Source organism: Bombina bombina, chromosome 6 (assembly GCF_027579735.1).
Source record: "Bombina bombina isolate aBomBom1 chromosome 6, aBomBom1.pri, whole genome shotgun sequence".
In the NCBI taxonomy this organism is placed as follows: Eukaryota; Metazoa; Chordata; class Amphibia; order Anura; family Bombinatoridae; genus Bombina; species Bombina bombina.
The window spans coordinates 1,126,597,146-1,126,617,784 of record NC_069504.1 but is presented as its reverse complement, the minus strand read 5'-3'; the positions used below and the strand labels follow the sequence as shown (position 1 = coordinate 1,126,617,784).

Genomic DNA, 20,639 nt, shown 5'->3' with positions numbered 1-20,639 from the left:
AGCACTATTTGTATTTATTTTACTGACAGCACTATTTGTATTTATTTTAGTGACAGCACTATTTGTATTTATTTACTGACAGCACTATTTGTATTTATTTTACTGACAGCACTATTTGTATTTATTTTAGTGACAGCACTATTTGTATTTATTTTACTGACAGCACTATTTGTATTTATTTACTGACAGCACTATTTGTATTTATTACTGACAGACTATTTGTATTTATTTTACTGACAGCACTATTTGTATTTATTTTTTAGTGACAGCACTATTTGTATTTATTTACTGACAGCACTATTTGTATTTATTCTAGTGACAAGCACTATTTGCATTTAGTTTAGTGACAGCACTATTTGTATTTATTTTAGTCGATAGCACTATTTGTATTTATTTTAGTGATAGCACTATTTGTATTTATTTTAGTGACAGCACTATTTGCATTTATTTTAGTGACAGCACTATTTGCATTTATTTTAGTGACAGCACTATTTGTATTTATTTTAGTGACAGCACTATTTGTATTATTATTTTACTGACAGCACTATTTGTATTTATTTTACTGCACGCACTATTTGTATTTATTTTACTCGACAGCACTATTTGTATTTATTTTAGTGACAGCACTATTTGTATTTATTTTAGTGACAGTACTATTTGTTTTTATTTTAGTGACAGCACTATTTGTATTTATTTTAGTGACAGTACTATTTGTATTTATTTTACTGACAGCACTATTTGGTATTATTTTAGTGACAGCACTATTTGTATTTATTTTACTGACAGCACTATTTGTATTTATTTTACTGACAGCACTATTTGTATTTATTTAGTGGACAGCACTATTTGTATTTATTTAGTGACTAGCACTATTTGTATTATTTACTGACAGCACTATTTGCATTTATTTTAGTGACAGCACTGTTTGCATTTAGTTTAGTGACAGCACTATTTGTATTTATTTTAGTGACAGCACTATTTGTATTTTATTTAGTGACAGCACTATTTGTATTTATTTTAGTGACAGCACTATTTGTATTTATTTTACTGACAGCACTATTTGTATTTATTTACTGACAGCACTATTTGTATTTATTTTAGTGACAGTACTATTTGTATTTATTTTAGTGACAGCACTATTTGCATTTATTAGTGACAGCACTATCTTGCATTTAGTTTAGTGACCAGCACTATTTGCATTTATTTTAGTGACATCACTATTTGTATTTATTTAGTGACAGCACTATTTGCATTTATTTTAGTGACAAGCACTATTGTATTTATTTAGTGACAGCACTATTTGTATTTATTTAGTGACAGCACTATTTGTATTTATTTAGTGACAGCACTATTTGTATTTATTTAGTGACAGCACTATTTGTATTTATTTAGTGATAGCACTATTTGCATTTATTTTAGTGACGCACTATTTGTATTTATTTAGTGACTGCACTATTTGCATTTATTTTTAGTGACATCACTATTTGCATATATTAAATAACACTAGTTCCTAGCAGCTGTTGCAATAAAGCAAAATGAATCAGTCAGACTAGAGGGAATTATTCACCAGACTAGATGATTACTATTTAGTGACTGTAGACTGCTAAATATCAAATTATCCTACTGGGCATCACCAGAGTTACAGAACCCCTAAATAAACTGTTTAGACCCAACGTGATATCCTGTAATTTGGAGGGGGGCAGAATAATTTTTCCTTTTTGTTGAATACTTCACCTAAATAAGGAAAATGGATTTGTATTCTTAGTCAATAAATCTTCTGTTAAGAGGGATTAATCAGTTAATGTTTCTTCCCCTGGCAGATTGGTTTTCAGTATTATTATCCTGGTGTGATGAGTCAGAATAATCACATGAACATTCGGTCATCACAAACTGTAGTGTTTCTGTGTGTGTGTGTATATATACTTGCGGGGGATACTTGCCTAGATGTGCTAATTTCCTATGCAAATATTTACATTGATTTAATTTTGAGACATGTAGGATTTTAATTTCAGTTTTTTTTATCTCCCCCCCAATAATTTAAATGTATATATTATATATATTATATTATATATTACATACCACATCACATACACTCGTGTGTGTATATTATATAATATATATAATATATATATACACTACAAGTGTGTGTATGTATGTGTGTGTGGTGGTATATGTATGTATATGTATGTATGTATGTATGTATGTATGTGTGTGTGTATGTATGTGTGTGTGTGTGTATATTTAATAATATAGTATATAATATATATATATATATATATACTATATAATATATATTATATATTATATAGTGATATCGATCAAACACCCCAAAAGGAAGAGAAGACGCTTCACTCTCCGGAAGAATGATAACACGATCATTATTCATGCGGCAGATAAGGGAGGCTCCATTGTAGTTCAAAATTATTCTGACTATAGAGAGGAAGCCTATAGACAGCTGACTGATACTCGCATCTATTGTAAACTTAGAGGGAATCCAATGAATACATTTAAGAAGGAATTAGATCTTATACTGAAATGTGGGCTGGAATCCGGTATGATTGATGAAAATGATTTGAATATATGACTACTACATTTCCGGTTATTCCGGTACTATAATCTGTTGCCCAAAGTACACAAGACTCTGGTAAAACCGCCTGGCAGACCTATTGTGTCTGCCCGGGATTCTTTGTGTTCTAATGTGGCCATTTTTATAGATCACTACCTGCAGCCAGTTGTAAAGGAATCATATTCCTTTATACTTGATTCCCCCTCACTCATTCGTAGGTTACTTGCTTGGAATGACCTTGGTCCAGAATGATCTACTTTTCCCAATGGATGTTGATAGCCTGTACACCGTCATCCCTCATGATGGTGGTGTACAGGCAGTCAGATCCATGTTAAGTGAATCATTGGCGTATGCGGGACCACCCATTGAGTTCCTACTGGAACTACTGAAGTTTTGTTTGGAAAAAACTTTTTCAAATTTGAAAAGGAGTTCTTTTTACAAGTGTCAGGAACTGCAATGGGTTCAAATATGGCTCCCGCATACGCCAATCTATATATGTCCTGGTATGAGACTATGGTTATGCGGAATTCGTGCAATTGATAACATTAAATTGTACGTCAGATATATTGACGATGTGTGTTAATGGTTTATGGCGAGGGTCGGAGGAATCTTTAGAACAGTGGGTTGATAGCCTGAATCAGATTGAGTCGACTATTCGTGTTTAAGGTTGCCCATAACAGAGTGAGCATACCATTTTTAGATCTAAATATATCTGTCTATACTGTTGAGGATTGCTATAAATTTTCTACCTCTCTATATTCAAAACCGACGGATAGAAATTCATTATTGCTATCCACAAGTTTTCACCCTGAGCATCAGAAAAAAAGAGTGTTGTCTCCTCTCAACTCACACGAAGTGGCCAGCAATAACACGTTAAGAGAGACGAGAAGAGCACAGGAGGATGAAATGATTATGAAATTGGAACAGCGAGGCTACACAAAGAAATTGATAACACAGGTACATACCAACTTGGCACAAGATGATCAGATGACCCTGTTACAACCACGTGGTCTGATTGACAAGGTGGAAAACAAAGGTGATATCATTAATTTTGTAACCACTTTCAACCCCATATCCAAGACACTGTCTGAGTCTGTCAAGAAAATTGGGACATTATTAGCACTGATAAAACACTACCAATCTTGCATACAACTGCCCCACGGATGGCTTATAAAAGAGCACCCAATCTGAAGATCTCTTGGTCCATAATGATCCTGTAAAGTGCTAAAAAAAAAGGCACATGGCTGGACACCAAGAGGAAAGTTGTTGCTACAGATGTGGGGATTGCACGACGTGCGAATAGTATGTTAACAGGGATGTTTTTTCACCACCCACATACTGGGAGAAAGTACAAGATCTTGCACAGATTATCATGTATGAGTACCCTATGTGGTTTACATACTAATGTGTCCATGTTCGCTAGTATACACGGGTAAGACCTCTACTACATTTCGCGAGAGGATGGCTAATCATCGCCATGCGATTAGACAGGCCGATAGAAAAGAAATCAGCTGACCAACCAGTGGCCCGACATTTTCTCTCCAGGCAGGACATACAGTGGCTAGTTTGAGAACTATGCCTCATTGACCATGTGCCCCCCCTACGGAGGGGAGGAGGGTGATAGAAATACGAAATTACTACATTTTTCTAATATGCTTATGGTATTTGTTTTTTTTTCCCACTATGGTGATTATAATAGTAGTACTTGTATTAGTTAGTCCGATGTTATCGGAACTTCCGCCACCCAGACATGCCGCAGTTGCTAGAGTTGTTATGCGCACAATAGAAGCGCAAACGTCATTACGTGTGTTGATTATGCAAATTAGCCATGTGGCTAGTGAGAGGCTGGACGCATGCGCGTGGGGGCGGCTTCCGATACACCGGAAGTGACAGAGACACATTACGGGTAACTTATAGGTGAGTGGTTTTGGGTTAGATTAGGAACCTTCTTTTGGGATAAATATGCTTTGATTGCCGATTGACAAAGATACCAACTGGTATCGAAACGTTTGGGGGATTTTCTGATTGATGCTGGTATTTAATAAAGGAACTTTGCCAAGACCGGAGAGTGAAGCGTCTTCTCTTCCTTTTGGGTTGATCGATATCACCATATGTTTTTTCACGCCAGCACCCCGGCGGAGTCTTAAGTAACAGTGAGTGCACCTGTTGTGGATACTTATATACATACACACACCAACACACAGAGAAAACCCAGCACTCACAAGCTCTCAGCTAAGATTTAAAAACAAAAATGGACAGCGTTAGTTACCGCAATCTGGCCAAATGGGACAAGCCCAGGTACCTCGTCAAGGTCCTTTTCCAATACATGGGACCCTAAACAGCCACACAATGCAAGCTTTCAAATCCAAAACAAACTGGGAACAAAGGGAAGGGTGCACAGGCATATGTAATCAACCTAAGACATATACAAAACACGGAAGGGAACTGCACTCTCATACTGGACCGGGTACACATCCTATTGACCCTGCAACATGCTCAGCCCTGGGTGCCACTGGCACTCACAGGAAGCTGTTGCTGTCCCCAGAGTCACAAGCAGTTAACCCCAGTCAGGTCTGGGTGCAAGAATCATAGGGAAAATTACAAAACAAATTAATACAACACACAGAGAAAACCCAGCACCTCACTTACAAGCTCTCAGCTAAGATTTAAAAGCAAAAATGGAAAGGTTAGTTACCGCATCTGGCCCAAATGGGACAAGCCAGGTACCCTCGTCAAGGTCCTTTCCAATACTGGGACCCTAAACAGCCACACAATGCAAGCTTTCAAATCCAAACAAACTGGGAACAAGGGAAGGGTGCACAGGCATATGTAATCACCCTAGACATATACAAAACACGGAAGGGAACTGCACTCTCATACTGGACCGGGTACACATCCCATGACCCTGCAACATGCTCAGCCCTGGGCTGCCACTGGCACTCACTAGGGAAGCTGTGGCTGTCCCCGAGAGTCACAAGCAGTTAACCCCAGTCACGTCTGGGTGCAAGAACCATAGGGAAAATTACAAAACAAAATATATATATATATATATATATATATATATACACACACACACACCACACACACACACACATTCTCACTATGTTGTGGGAAAAGATGGATCTCATGGTTTTTACTGTAATGAATCATGCCACATGTATGTAAAGAGAGGTATTTAACACCTCTTGTCTATCCCTGCAGGGGTCAAAAAGTCAGTCATTAAAAAAAAAAATCACTTTCATAGTATAGATTAACCCCTTTTTACTGAGCTGCAGATATATTTTTTAGTACTATAAAGGGCTAATTTAAGTTACGTCATAAATGCAAATTTAGTTTTCACAATTTATATCTTGTGAACCCCCATTTGAATTACCCACGAGCCGCCACTGAGTGTTTGTAAATCCAGGTTGATGTAGAAATATATCTGTTACAGAGTCCATTTATACAGCAACTAACTACACACTTAATTTCCTGGTTCTCATTCCAACAATACTGTCCCCGCCCCCTGCTTCTTTGCAACAATTATATACATTTACAAGTCAGAGCCCCAAACTAGGAAGAAAGCATTATATATTATATCACAGCAGACACCATATCTCTCCCTTACTTTAGATTAGAAACATAACAATTAAACTAAACATAAATATAACTACTGTATCTATACTAGGGATGGGCGAATGTTTCTAAAAATTTTGATATTTAAAACTAATTTTGATATATTCGTTCAAAATCGAATTTCGAATGTTTATATAATCAAATCAAATTTTCGTTTTCAAATTTTTCAATAAAATTTTAAAATATTTGTTCGAATAATAAAAGTTTAGCTATGTATTCATTCAATTTCGAAATGTAATATTCGAATTTGAATGTAACAATTCGAATTCGAATGTCACATTACAATTTGAAATAGTATTTCTAGTCTAATACTGTGTTTTAAATGTGATATTCGATTCGAATGTGATATTCGATTCAAATGCGACATTCAAATTCAAAATAGTATTTCTAGTCTACAACTCTGTTTAATAAATGTAATATTCGAATTTGAATGCTACATTTGAATTCGATGTCACATTACAATTTGAAATAGTATTTCTAGTCTAATACTGTGTTTTAAATGTGATATTCGATTCGAATGTGATATTCGATTCAAATGCGACATTCAAATTCAAATAGTATTTCTAGTCTAATACTGTGTTTTATAATGTAATATTTCAAATTTGAATGTGATATTCAAATGTAACATTCGAATGTGACATTTGAATTCAAATGTGACATTCGAAAAACTGTAAATAATCATTCGAAAATCAAATTTTTAAGAATATTCGTTTTTATCAACATTCTATTATGTAAATCGAATTTCTACAAAAACATTCGTTCTAACATTCGAATTCGGATATAAACACATTCGCCCATCCTAATCTATACTATGCCTTATATTTAGAATAAGACCAACTATATTTCACATAAAAGAGTTGCATGATGACATTATAATAATTATGTGAAAACACTAATATTATTTGTCATAGTTTTTTTAAGGTATTCAGGAGGTCTTCTGTTTTCTCTGAGAGGGTATTTTCAATTAGTATCTGAGGAGCTGATCATGTGCTATGTTTTCTTCCCCCTCATTGCTCTCTGTGTTATCCATATTATCATCATGTTCTTGAAATAATTTGGGTATATCAGAATCATCCATCTTCTGCATCAGATAATTCAGTGTCCTGTTCTTTGTGTAGTTTCTTGAAAAAAGAAGAATTCTGAGTAATTGTATGTCTATTTCTTACTGCAGTGATCATTGATTCTTCTAATACTTGCAACTGTCAGGCCAGCCTTTGGGCAAGGTGGCCACCTAGGGCTCTGCAACCTGGGGGAGGCCCTACGCACCCGGTTGCAATTAAAAAAAAATAATTTTTTTTTTTATTCCCGTTTTTTTTTTTTTTTTTAATTTGGCGCCTTTTTTTCTGCCGGGAAAACAGCATAGCGGCCGAGCGGAGGCACAGGACAGGTGACAGGCAGGCAATCATCATGGTGGGTGGCGATCTGAATGATTGGAAGATATACACTTTTATTCTCCAATCATTCACCTAAAAGAGGTGGCTGGTGAGTGACTGACGTGACTGGTGCTGAGAGGGGAGGAGGCGGGAGCAGTGAGGTCAGACCAGTCAGTTTGAGTCGTTCAATTTCAAGTGCAGGGCGGGAGTCGGGACCGAGACTGGGGTCTGGAGAGAGAGAGAGTGGGGACCAGACTGGAGGACCGTGGAGTGAGTCACAGTGAGTAGTTAGGGGCTGGGCGTTCGCTGCACAGTACAGTCGCTCCTCTGCTAAGTGGTGTGGTGTTGTGCTAAATGTGCTGCTTAGACTTTGTTCAGTTCAAGTTGCTTACCAATCTGCCTGCAGCCTGCAGTACTGACACAGCCCTGGGATGGGGGCATAATTTTATTGCAGGGGGGGCTGGCTGGGGGCATCAATTTATTACAGGGGGGGGGGCTGGCTGGTGGCATCATTTTATTGCAGGGGGGGCTGGCTGGGGGGGCATCATTTTATTGTGGGGGGGAGGCTGCTGGGGGCATCATTTTATTACAGGGGGGAGGCTGGCTGGGGGGCATCATTTTTATTACAGGGGGGGGCTGGCTGGGGGCAATCATTTTATTGCAGGGGGGCTGGCTGGGGGCATCATTTTATTACGGGGGGGGCTGGCTGGGGGCATCATTTTATTGCAGGGGGGCTGGCTGGGGGCATCATTTTATTGCAGGGGGGCTGGCTGGGGGCATCATTTATTGCAGGGGGGCTGGCTGGGGGCATCATTTTATTGCAGGGGCGGGGGCTGGCTGGGGGCATCATTTTATTACAGGGGGGGCTGGCTGGGGGCATCATTTTATTGCAGGGGGGCTGGCTGGGGGCATCATTTTTTTTGCAGGGGGGGCTGGCTGGGGGCATCATTTTATTGCAGGGGGCTGGGCTGGGGGCATCATTTTATTCATTTTATTGCAGGGGGGGCTGAGGAAATCATTTTATTGCTGTGTTCATCATTTTATTGTAGGGGTTGGGCCTGGGAGCTTCATTTGATTGCTATGGGCATCATTTATTGCAGGGGGGCTCAGGGAATTATTTTATTGCTGGGGGCATCATTTTATTGCAGGGGTGCTGCTGGGGGCATCACTTTCTGGCTGAGGCATAATTTTATTGCAGGAGGGCTGGGGGGCATCATTTTATTGCAGGGGTCTGGCTGGGGGCATCACTTATGGCTGGGGGCATCATTTTATTGTGGGGGGGCTGGCTGAGGGCATCATTTTATTGCGGGGGGGCTGGCTCGGGGGCATCATTTTATTGCAGGGGGCTGCTGGGGCCATCATTTTATTGCAGGGGTGCTGTTGGGGGCATCATTTTATTGCAGGGGGCTGATGGGGGCATCATTTTATTGCAGGGGGGCTGCTGGGGCCATCATTTTATTTGCAGGGGGGGCTGCTGGGGGGCATCTTTTTATTGCAGGGATGCTGCTGGGGGCATCACTTATGGCTGGGGCCATCATTTTAATTGCAGGGGAGGCTGGGCATCATTTTATTGCTGTGTGCATTATTTTATTGCAGGGGGCTGCCCTGGGGGCTTAATTTTATTGCTATGGGCATCATTATTGCAGAGGGGCGGGGGGTATCATTTTATTGCAGGGGTGCTGGGAGCATCATTTTATTGCAGGGGTGCTGGGGGCTTTATTTTATTGCAGGGGGCAGGGGGAATCATTTTATTGCAGGGGGTGCTGGGGGGCATCATTTTACTGCAGCGGGGATGGGGCATCATTTTATTGCAGGGGGCTGCTGGGGCCATCATTTTATTGCAGGGGTGCTGTTGGGGGCATCATTTTATTGCAGGGGGCTGATGGGGGCATCATTTTATTGCAGGGGGGCTGCTGGGGGCCATCATTTTTATTGCAGGGGGGCTGCTGGGGGGCATCTTTTTATTGCAGGGATGCTGCTGGGGGCATCACTTATGGCTGGGGCCATCATTTATTGCAGGGGAGGCTGGGGCATCATTTTATTGCTGTGTGCATTATTTTATTGCAGGGGGCTGCCCTGGGGGCTTTAATTTTATTGCTATGGGCATCATTATTGCAGAGGGGCTGGGGGTATCATTTTATTGCAGGGGTGCTGGGAGCATCATTTTATTGCAGGGGTGCTGGGGGCATCATTTTATTGCAGGGGGCTGGGGGAATCATTTATTGCAGGGGTGCTGGGGGCATCATTTTACTGCAGCGGGGATGGGGGCATCATTTTATTGCAGGGGTGCTGCTGGGGGCATCATTTTATTGCAGGGGTGCTGGGGGGCATCATTTTATTGCAGGAGGGCTGGGGGGCATCATTTTATTGCAGGGGTGCTGGGAGCATCATTTTTATTGCAGGGGGCTGGGAGCATCATTTATTGCTGAGGCATAATTTATTACAGAGGGGGGCTGGGAGCATCATTTTATTGCAGGGGGGGCTGGGAGCATCATTTTATTGCATTGGAATCATTTATTACAGAGGGGGGCTGGGAGCATCATTTTATTGCAGGGGTGCTGGGAGCATCATTTTATTGCAGGGGGTGCTGGGAGCATCATTTTATTGCAGGGGTGCTGGGAGCACCATTTATTGCAGGGGGCTGGAGCATCATTTTTATTGCATTGGCATCGTTTATTACAGAGGGGGGCTGGGAGCATCATTTTATTGCAGGGGTGCTGGGAGCATCATTTTATTGCAGGGGTGCTGGGAGCACCATTTTTATTGCAGGGGGGCTGGGAGCAACATTTTATTGCAGGGGGCTGGGAGCACCATTTTATTGCAGGGAGGCTGGGAGCACCATTTATTGCAGGGGCATAATTTATTACAGAGGGGGGCTGGAGCATAATTTTATTGCAGGGGTGCTGGGGGGAATCATTTATTGCTGGGGGCATAATTTTATTGCATGGGGGCTGGGAGCATCATTTTATTGCAGGTGTGCTGGGGGCATCAGTTTATTGCCGGGAGCATCATTTTATTGCAGGGTGCTGGGGGCAATCATTTTATTGCTGGGAGCATCATTTTTATTGCATGGTGCTGGGGGCATCATTTTATTGCTGGGAGCATCATTTTATTGCAGGGGTGCTGGGGGCATCATTTTATTGCAGTGGGGCTGGGATATCATTTATGATTTGAACCGCTGATTCCTATTGGTGTGGTGCATGTTACGTGAGGTGTCACTAATAAAAGCTCAATAACAAAGCTTGGCATACCATCATGTGTCACAATACTTCAATATATGGATTTTAAATTGTATAAAGTAAATACACAACTGTAATTTGCAGCTAACCAAGCTTGACTTAGTTACAGTAAGTACCTGTCTGCAACTAAGCTTAAGCAATTTACACCATTTCAGTTGCCTTCCCATTTCTATACATTTTTGCTTTGGGTTTTCATGGTATTACATCTGTAAGATAATGTGGATATTGGACATCAATGTCTAATGTCTACATCAAGAATGTAACTACAAAGTTGAACTTTACATTCATTGTAACTTGGTGTAACTAAGGTACTTTTTGTTTAAAAATGTAATGCTAGATTTGTTTTCAGTTGCATATAAAATGTACAATGTACACTACCTAACTGCTTTCTATAATGGTTGGGGCTATGAATCAAACCTTATTACAACAGGTAGCTGCCATACATTTGTATTGTATTTGTATTCTAAATAAAGCATTAACATAAAAAAAAAAAAAGTTTTACAAGTATTTCTATTACCCTTTAGTGTGTGTGTGTGTTGTTGGTTGGTTGGTGGGTGTGGGTGTGAGTGTGTGTGAGTGGTTGCCCCATTTCTTTAAGTATTTATTGTTCCTGGGTAGAGGCCACTGCGCCTGCACTTGTTAGGGGCCGGCCCTGGCGTCTCTGTAATGTTCCTGTTATCATAAGAAAACACAAAATAAGGCCCAGTTCAACTCAACTGTCCCCTAATTGTCAGCATAATTCTTCATTATATACATAAACAGTTGTTCAATAATACAAATGGTTTATTGCAGTATATACAATGCTATAGTGCTCCACATTAGTGGATTTGTTTTGTTGTTTTAAAATGTTTGTGCATTACCTTTACATTATTTTTCTCCCATTTTTAAAATTAATTTTAAAAACTGTGGGCGGGGTTGGAGGCGGAGATTGGGCGGGATTGGAGGCGGGAAAATGGGCAGGGTTTGAGGCGGAGACTGGGTGGGGTTGGAGGCTGAGACAAAGGGGGGACCCATTTTGTCATCCTGCCTTGGCCCCGCAATGGCTAGGGCCGGCCCTGGCAACTGTATATGGGACGACATCATATTAAAGTATCCAACTTGTGTCGTCAATCTTGCCGACACAGAACTCTGTCTCCAACAGCAATAATTATATACATTTCTAAGTCAGAGCACAAACTAGGAAGAAAGCATTATATATTATAATATCACACAGATACCATACAAACTCAAAACACCACTTTGTAAACTGTGTACAAAATATGTAAATCCTGTTTTACATATCCTATAATATAAAAGGCCAAGTATGTTTGTCTGAAGCTGTCATGCGCAGTAGAGACAGCACAAGGACAAACACACCTGGCCTTAGACAAACACACCTGATCTGCTGTCCGCCGTGAGAATGGTGGACGGGTATCGCAGTGGTGGGGGGCGTGGCCGAGTGGGCATGGCCGTGAGAGGGCGCAAAAGAGGGGGGGAGAGCGCAAAAGAGAGGGGGGGGAGAGAGAGAGAGAGAGAGAGAGAGAGAGAGAGAGAGAGAGAGAGACGAGGAGAGAGAGAGCAAAAGAGGGGGGAAAGAGAGAAAAAGAGGGGGGAGAGAGAGCAAAAGAAAGGGGGGAGAGAAAAAACATAATTTATGTAAGAACCTACCTGATAAATTAATTTCTTTCACATTGGCAAGAGTCCATGAGCTAGTGACGTATAGGATATACAATCCTACAAGGAGGAGCGAAGTTTCCCAAACCTCAAAATGCCTATAAATACACCCCTCACCACACCCACAATTCAGTTTAATGAATAGCAAGTAGTGGGGTGATAGAAAAAGGAGTAAAAAGCACCAAAAAGGGAAACTGGAAATATAATTGTGCTTTATACAAAAAAACATAACTACCAAAAAAGGGGTGGGTCTCATGGACTCTTGCCAATATGAAAGAAATGAATTTATCAGGTAAGTTCTTACATAAATTATATTTTCTTTCATATAATTGGCAAGAGTCCATGAGCTAGTGATGTATGGGATAGTAATACCCAAGATGTGGAAATCCATAGAAGAGTCACTAGAGAGGGAGGGATAACATAAAAAACATTTTCCGCTCAATAAATTAAATCCACAACCAAAAAAATAAGTTTTTCTCATAATTGAAAAGAAAAAAAACTTAAAACATAAGCAGAGGAATCAAACTAAAACAGCTGCCTGAAGAACTTTTCTACCAAAAACTGCTTCCGAAGATGCAAATACATAAAAACGGTAGAATTTAGTAAATGTATGCAAAGAAGACCAAGTCGCTGCTTTGCAAATCTGATCAACTGAAGCTTCATTCTTAAAAGCCCACGAAGTGGAGACTGATCTAGTAGAATAAGCTGTGATTCTCTAAAGGCTGGGCCTGACCCGACTCCAAATAAGCCCTTATGAATCAAAAGCTTTAACCAAGATGCCAAGGAAATGGCAGAAGCCAACAAATGGCAGAAAAGACAACAAATAGACTAGAAGTCTTCCTGAAATCTTTAGTAGCTTCAACATATTTCAAAGCTCTTACTACATCCAGAGTATGTAAGGATCTCTCCAAAGAATTCTTAGGATTAGGACACAAAGAAGGGACAACAATTTCCCTATTAATATTGTTAGAATTCACAACTTAAGGTAAAAATTTAAATGAAGTCCGCAAAACTGCCTTATCTTAATGAAAAATCAGAAAAGGTGACTCACAAGAAAGAGCAGATAATTCAGAAAACTCTTCTAGCAGAAGAGATAGCCAAAAGGAACAACACTTTCCAAGAAAGTAGTTTAATATCCAAATAATGCATAGGCTTCAAAAGGAGGGAGCCTGTAAAGCTTTCAAAACCAAATTAAGACTCCAAGGAGGAGAGATTAATTTGTTCAGGCTTGATACGGACTAAAGCCTGAACAAAACAGTGAATATCAGGAAGCTGAGCAATCTTTCTGTGAAATAAACAGAAAGAGCAGAGATTTGTCCCTTCAAGGAACTTGCAGGACAAACCTTTATTCAAACCATCCTGAAGAAACTGTAAAATTCTAGGAATTCTTAAAGAATGCCAGGAGAATTTATGAGAAGAACACCATGAAATATAAGTCTTCCAAACTCGATAATAAATCTTCTTAGAAACAGATTTACGAGCCTGTAACATAGTATCAATCACTGAGTCAGAAAAACCTCTATGACTAAGCACTAAGTGTTCAATTTCCATACTTTCAAATTCAATGATTTGAGATCCTGATGGAAAAACGGTCCTTGAGACAGAAGGTCTGGTCTTAAAGGAAGTGGACAAGGTTGACAACTGGACATCCGGACAAGGTGCTGGGGGCATCATTTTATTGCTGGGAGCATCATTTTATTGCATGGTGCTGGGGGCATCATTTTATTGCTGGGAGCATACTTTTATTGTAGGGGTGCTGGGGGCATCATTTTATTGCAGTGGGGCTGGGATATCATTTATGATTTGACCGCTGATTCCTATTGGTGTGGTGCATGTTACGTGAGGTGTCACTAATAAAAGCTCAATAACAAAGCTTGGCATACCATCATGTGTCACAATACTTCAATATATGGATTTTAAATTGTATAAAGTAAATACACAACTGTAATTTACAGCTAACCAGTTTGCCTTAGTTACAGTAAGTACCTGTCTGCAACCAAGCTTAAGCAATTTACACCATTTCAGTTTGTTCAGGCTTGATACGGACTAAAGCCTGAACAAAACAGTGAATATCAGGAAGCTTAGCAATCTTTCTGTGAAATAAAACAGAAAGAGCAGAGATTTGTCCCTTCAAGGAACTTGCAGACAAACCTTTATCCAAACCATCCTGAAGAAACTGTAAAATTCTAGGAATTCTTAAAGAATGCCAGGAAAATTTATGAGAAGAACACCATGAAATATAAGTCTTCCAAACTCGATAATAAATCTTCTTAGAAACAGATTTACGAGCCTGTAACATAGTATCAATCACTGAGTCAGAGAAACCTCTGTGACTAAGCACTAAGTCTTCAATTTCCATACCTTCAAATTCAATGATTTGAGATCCTGATGGAAAAACGGTCCTTGAGACAGAAGGTCTGGTCTTAAAGGAAGTGGCCAAGGTTGACAACTGGACATCCGGACAAGGTCCGCATACCAGAACCCGTGAAGCCATGCTGGTGCTATCAGAAACACAAACGAATGTTCCATGATAATCTTGGAGATCACTCTTGGAAGAAGAACTAGAGGTGGGAAGATATAAGCAGGTTGGTAAAACCAAGTAACTGCTAACGCATCCACCGACTCCGCCTGAGGATCCTGGACCTGGACAGGTACCTGGGAAGTTTCTTGTTTAGATGGGAAGCCATCAGATCTATTTCTGGAAGACCCCACATCTGAACAATCTGAAAAAACACATCTGGATGGAGAGACCACTCCCCCGGATGTAAAGTCTGATGGCTGAGATAATCCGCTTCCCAGTTGTCTACACCTGGGATATGTACCACAGAAATTAGACAAGAGCTGGATACCGCCCAAGAAAGTATCCGAGATACTTCTTTCATAGCTAGGGGACTGAGAGTCCCACCCTGATGATTGACATATGCCACAGTTGTGATATTGTCTGTCTGAAAACAAATGAATGGTTCTCTCTTCAACAGAGGCCAAACCTTAAGAGCCTTGAAAATAGTTTTAAAATATTGATTGGTAACCTCGCCTCTTGAGATTTCCAAACCCCTTGTGCTGTCAGAGATCCCCAGACATCTCCCCAACCTGAAAGACTTGCATCTGTTGTGATTACAGTCCAGGTTGGACGAACAAAAGAGGCCCCTTGAATTATATGGTGGTGATTTAACCACCAAGTCAGAGAAAGTTGAACATTGGGATTTAAGGATATTAATTGTAATATCTTTGTATAATCCCTGCACCATTGCTTCAGCATACAAAGCTGGAGAGGTCTCATATGAAAACGAGCAAAGGGGATCGCGTCCAATGCTGCAGTCATGAGACCTAAAACCTCCATGCACATAGCCACTGAAGGGAATGATTGAGACTGAAGGTTCTGACAGGCTGAAACCAATTTCATTTGTCTCTTTCCTGTTAGAGACAGAGTCATGGACACTGAATCTATCTGGAAACCTAAAAAAGGCGACCCTTGTCTGAGGAATCAAGGAACTTTTTAGTAAATTGATCCTCCAACCATGTCATTGAAGAAACAGCACTAGTTGATTCGTGTGAGATTCGGCAAAATGTAAAGACTGAGCTACTACCAAGATATTGTCCAAATAAGGAAACACCACAATATCCTGTTCTCTGATTACAGAGAGTAGGGCACCGAGAACTTTTGAAAAATTCTTGGAGCTGTCGCTAGGCCAAATGGAAGAGCGACAACTTGGTAATGCTTTTCTAGAAAAGAGAATCTTAGAAACCGATATTGGTCTGGATGAATCAGAATATGAAGATATGCATCCTGTAAGTCTATCGTGGACATATAATGACCTTGCTGAACAAAGGCAGAATAGTCCTTATAGTCACCATTTTGAAAGTTGGCACTGAATGAATTTTCTTTCTTTGGGACAATGAATACATTTGAATAAAACTCCAGACCCTGGGGGGCGTGTCTAAGCCGCAGCCATGACTAGACGTGTGAATGAGTTGCTCTGCATTTATTCTAAATAATAATGGGATTTTATTAGCTATCTTACTACATTCTGTCTTATCCTGCTAAAATATCAGCTGCTGAACTGTTCTGGGGCAAGCCTGTCTACACATTTTTGGGTTCCTGCAACAAGGTGACTCAAAATAAGCTCATTTACAGGCTGCGGCCTAAGATTTTATTACAACTCCCCCCCCCCCACGGTTAGCTGGATAGCCGGGTGAAGCAATAGGAATGTATTGAATTTTACTGGAGTCCCCAGGAAATTGGTTGGAGAGGTGAGATTCAGGAGAAGGGACTTGGTTCCTACTACACGAGCATATAGAATGGAAGCCAAGATATTAGCCCTCCTGCAGAATGTGACTCACAAGCTGGAGAAAAAGCATGCATCCCTCAAGGTGTATCTGAGAGCTGACAGGAGAGGTGAGCTCATGTGTCCTAACCCAGGCACTGGACATACAAACTATTTGGCTATGCTAGACATCTGTAAAGGGGGTGATCCTGTTGTCCTAATAGAGCCTGAGACCACGATTGTGCTAACGGCTATAGATGGAGCGGCCCTTTCAAATTTGGATCCAACAGCAATGGCGCCGGGTAAGCGCGCTGCCGCGGGCGCTATGCTGGAAGCAGAAAGGCTTGTTATGGGCTCCCTGGAGATGCGGCCGGTCAAAGGGGGGTCTGGGGCAGGTGGCAAAGTAAAGAGCATGAGGGGTCCGATGCCAAAAAAAGTTGGAGCTGCAGCACAATGCTTTAAGTTCTATCAACCCCAATACATTAACTTTCTAAGAACGGCACCTAAATATACTGCTGATGCTTGGATTGAGGCTAGCACTGCATTGACCACTCGGGAGGTATCCATTAATGCAGATCTAGTGCTTCAGGAGATTATGGACTCATGGGATTGTGGACTTTTGTATAGGGACAAAGACTAACCGCAGGGATTGAATGACGACTCTTAGTGGTCTGATAGGAGCCTTTAATGGTTTCACATAATGCAATATGTTGATGTAACATCTCTGGTGTGAAGGGGTTAAGTTTTTATGGCTTCTCCTAGATACTAGATAAATGTTTCCCTATATGTTTAGACTGGATAATTGGGCTTGTTTTCGAAGGGAATGAATATGGTTCACTACCCTCCTTCAGTAATTAATATGGGGTCCACGTGTTTAACAACCCTACTCCTGGTTACATATTCTACTTAACCCTAACACATTGCTTCATAGGCATTAATATATGTTGTCAGGACAATTTTAGAAGACTACTGCTTCTATTTATATACATTATCTTAAAAATTATAGCCTAAGCTCCTCTGGTACACCCTATATATTTTCTCAAGCCCATTTTCTCCACATACTTTCAAGCAGCATTGCTAGAACTTAAGGGGGGGACTCCAGATGCTTGATTTACTTAACTTCATTGTTAATACATTTCTATATTTGTTTCATTTCCATAGGACTCACCCTTTAAGGTGAATAACTAGGCGGTATTAATCCGCCACAGATTTAAAATTTGATGTCATACCAAATATTTGGTGTATACTATAATTTTCTCTGTTTATTTAATTGTACCTCCCAGTTAAGGTGGTTTGTTATTCTGATGTACAGCTCAAGGTAAAATATCATTCTATTGGACGCTAGTTTATGATGGAGGTATCCAAATTATATTTGTTTTGTAATAAGCTGTTCCTACGTTTTTCTATGGAGTGGAAGTTGAGGTTAGTTTTTTAGTGCACTCAGCTACAGGAGATAGAGAGGTGTGTTGATAGCCCACTGATAATAAAAGTCTAACATTTACTGACCTGGTCTTTAATTCTGTGCACCAAGTAGGAACAACTATTAATGCTTTCCTATATTTTGCAAAATCTTAGATAACACATACATTTCTTTTATACTTACTTTATCACACTATAGGATGTATAAGTTGTTCAGGATAATTACATTATACAAATTTACTTTGTTTTTACATAGGAAACAAAAGAATAAAAAGAGGTAAAGCTAGATTATCTTTATTTTACTTTACATTCGCATGCATTGTGCTGTATTTCCAGTTTGTACAGTATAGATCTGGAGAGTTACATGTATGATGTTTATTTAGAGATTTCATTGCTCATTTATATGCTTATATCTCATTGTTACTCTGAAAAGAAATGCATTGTATGTAAAATCTACCAAAAACAAATACGAAATGTATAATGTGTCTTTATGTTGTATTTCTAATTTTGCCTAAATAAAAAAACTATGATTCAAAAAAAAAAACTCCAGACCCAGTTCATGAAACAGAACTGGTATAATTACCCCCTGAAAGCTCTAGATCTGAAACACACTTCAGAAAAGCCTGAGCCTTTTACTGGATTTGCTGGGATACGTGAGAGAAACAATCTTCTCACAGGACGTCTTACTCTGAATCCTATTCGATACCCTTGAGAGGACAATGCTCTGAACTCCATTGATTTTGGACAGAAACTGCCCAAATGTTTTGGAAAAATTTTAATCTGCCCCCCCCACCAGCTGAGCTGGAAAGAGGAGCCGCACATTCATGCAGACTTGGGCTGGCTTTGGTTTCTTACAAGGCTTAGATTTAATCCAACTTGAAGAGGGTTTCCAATTTGGAACAGATTCTTTGGGGGAAGGATTGGCTTCTGTTCCTGATTCTGTCGAAAAGAGCAAAAACGATTAGAAGCTTTAGATTTACCCCTTAGATCTTTATCCTGAGGTAAAAAAAACTCCCTTCCCCCCAGTACAGTTGAAATAATTGAATCCCAACTGAGAACCAAATAAATTGTTACCTTGGAAAGAAAGAGATAGTAATCCTACGACTTGGATAACCATTTCAGCATTCCAATATCTTGAGCCACAAAGCTCTTCTAGCTAAAAAAGCTAAAGACATAGATTTAACATCAGTTTCATGATATCAAAAATACCATCACAGATAAAATGATTAGCATGTTGAATCAAGTGAATAATGCTAGACAAATCAGAATCTGTTTCCTGTTGCGCTAAACTTTCCAACCAAAAAGTTGATGCAGCTGCAACATCAGCCATAGAAATCGCAGGCCTTAAAAGATAGCCAGAATATAAATAAGCTTTCCTTAGATAAGATTCAAGTTTTCCTATCAAAAGGGACCTTAAAGGAAGTACTATCTTCCAAAGGGATAGTAGTACGTTTGGTAAGAGTAGAGATAGCCCCATCAATTTTGGGGATTACTTCCCAAAAACTCCAATCTAATTGCTGGCAAAGGATACAACTTTTTAAACCTAGCAAGAAGAAATAAAAGAAGCACCAGGCCTATTCCATTCCGTTGAAATCATATCAGAAATAGCATCAGGAACTGGAAAAAAACCTCTGGAGTAACCACAGGAGGTTTATAAACAGTTTCCTCAATATCCAAAGTAATCAACACCTATTTTAACAAGGAACGAATATACTCAATCTTACACAGATAAGTAGATTTGTCAGTGTCAATATTTGAGGTAGGATCTTCTGAATCAGATAGATCCTGATCAGAGGAGGATAATTCAGTATGTTGTCGGTCATTTGAAATTTCATCAACTTTATGAGAAGTTTTAAAAGACCTTTTTACGTTATTAGAAGGCGGAAATAGCAGACAAAGCCTTCTGAATCGCATCAGCAATAAAATCTTTTATATTCACTAGGATATCATGTCCATTAGATGTTGAAGGAACAACAGGCATTGTACTAGTACGGATGGATACATTCTCTGCATGTAAAGCTTATCATGACAACTGTTACATACTAAAGCTGGAGATATAATCTCTGCTAACTTACAACAGATACACATCTTTGGTAGAACTGTTATCAGGCAGCAGGAATCCAACAGTGGTTTCTGAGACAGGATCAGATTGAGACATCTTGCAAATATAAGAGAAAAAACATATAAAGCAAATGATCAATTTCCTTATAAGGCAGTTTCAGGAATGGGAAAAAAATGCAAGCAGCATAGCCCTCTGAACATAGAAAAAGGCAAAGAGGCACATAGGAAGTGAGGTTTAAATAATACAATTATTTGGCGCCAAGTATGATGCGCAACGCAAATGAAATGTTATTTTTATTGGCGCTAACAAGATCCAGAATGACGCAACTTGTGTCATGACAGTTGACGCCAGGTTCCTTACACAAGGTTGCGTCTAAGACGCCGGAAATGGCAAATTTGCATCACCGAACGTACCTTTGTGCCAAAAAAATTCTCGCGCCAAAAATAA

At 39.8% G+C, this 20,639-nt stretch overlaps 1 protein-coding gene across 1 annotated transcript in view; it reads right to left on the bottom strand.

Annotated features, from left to right (window-relative positions):
• The window catches only part of BMAL2 (basic helix-loop-helix ARNT like 2), a 416,858-nt gene that overhangs the window by 240,308 nt on the left and 155,911 nt on the right, over nucleotides 1-20,639 (bottom strand).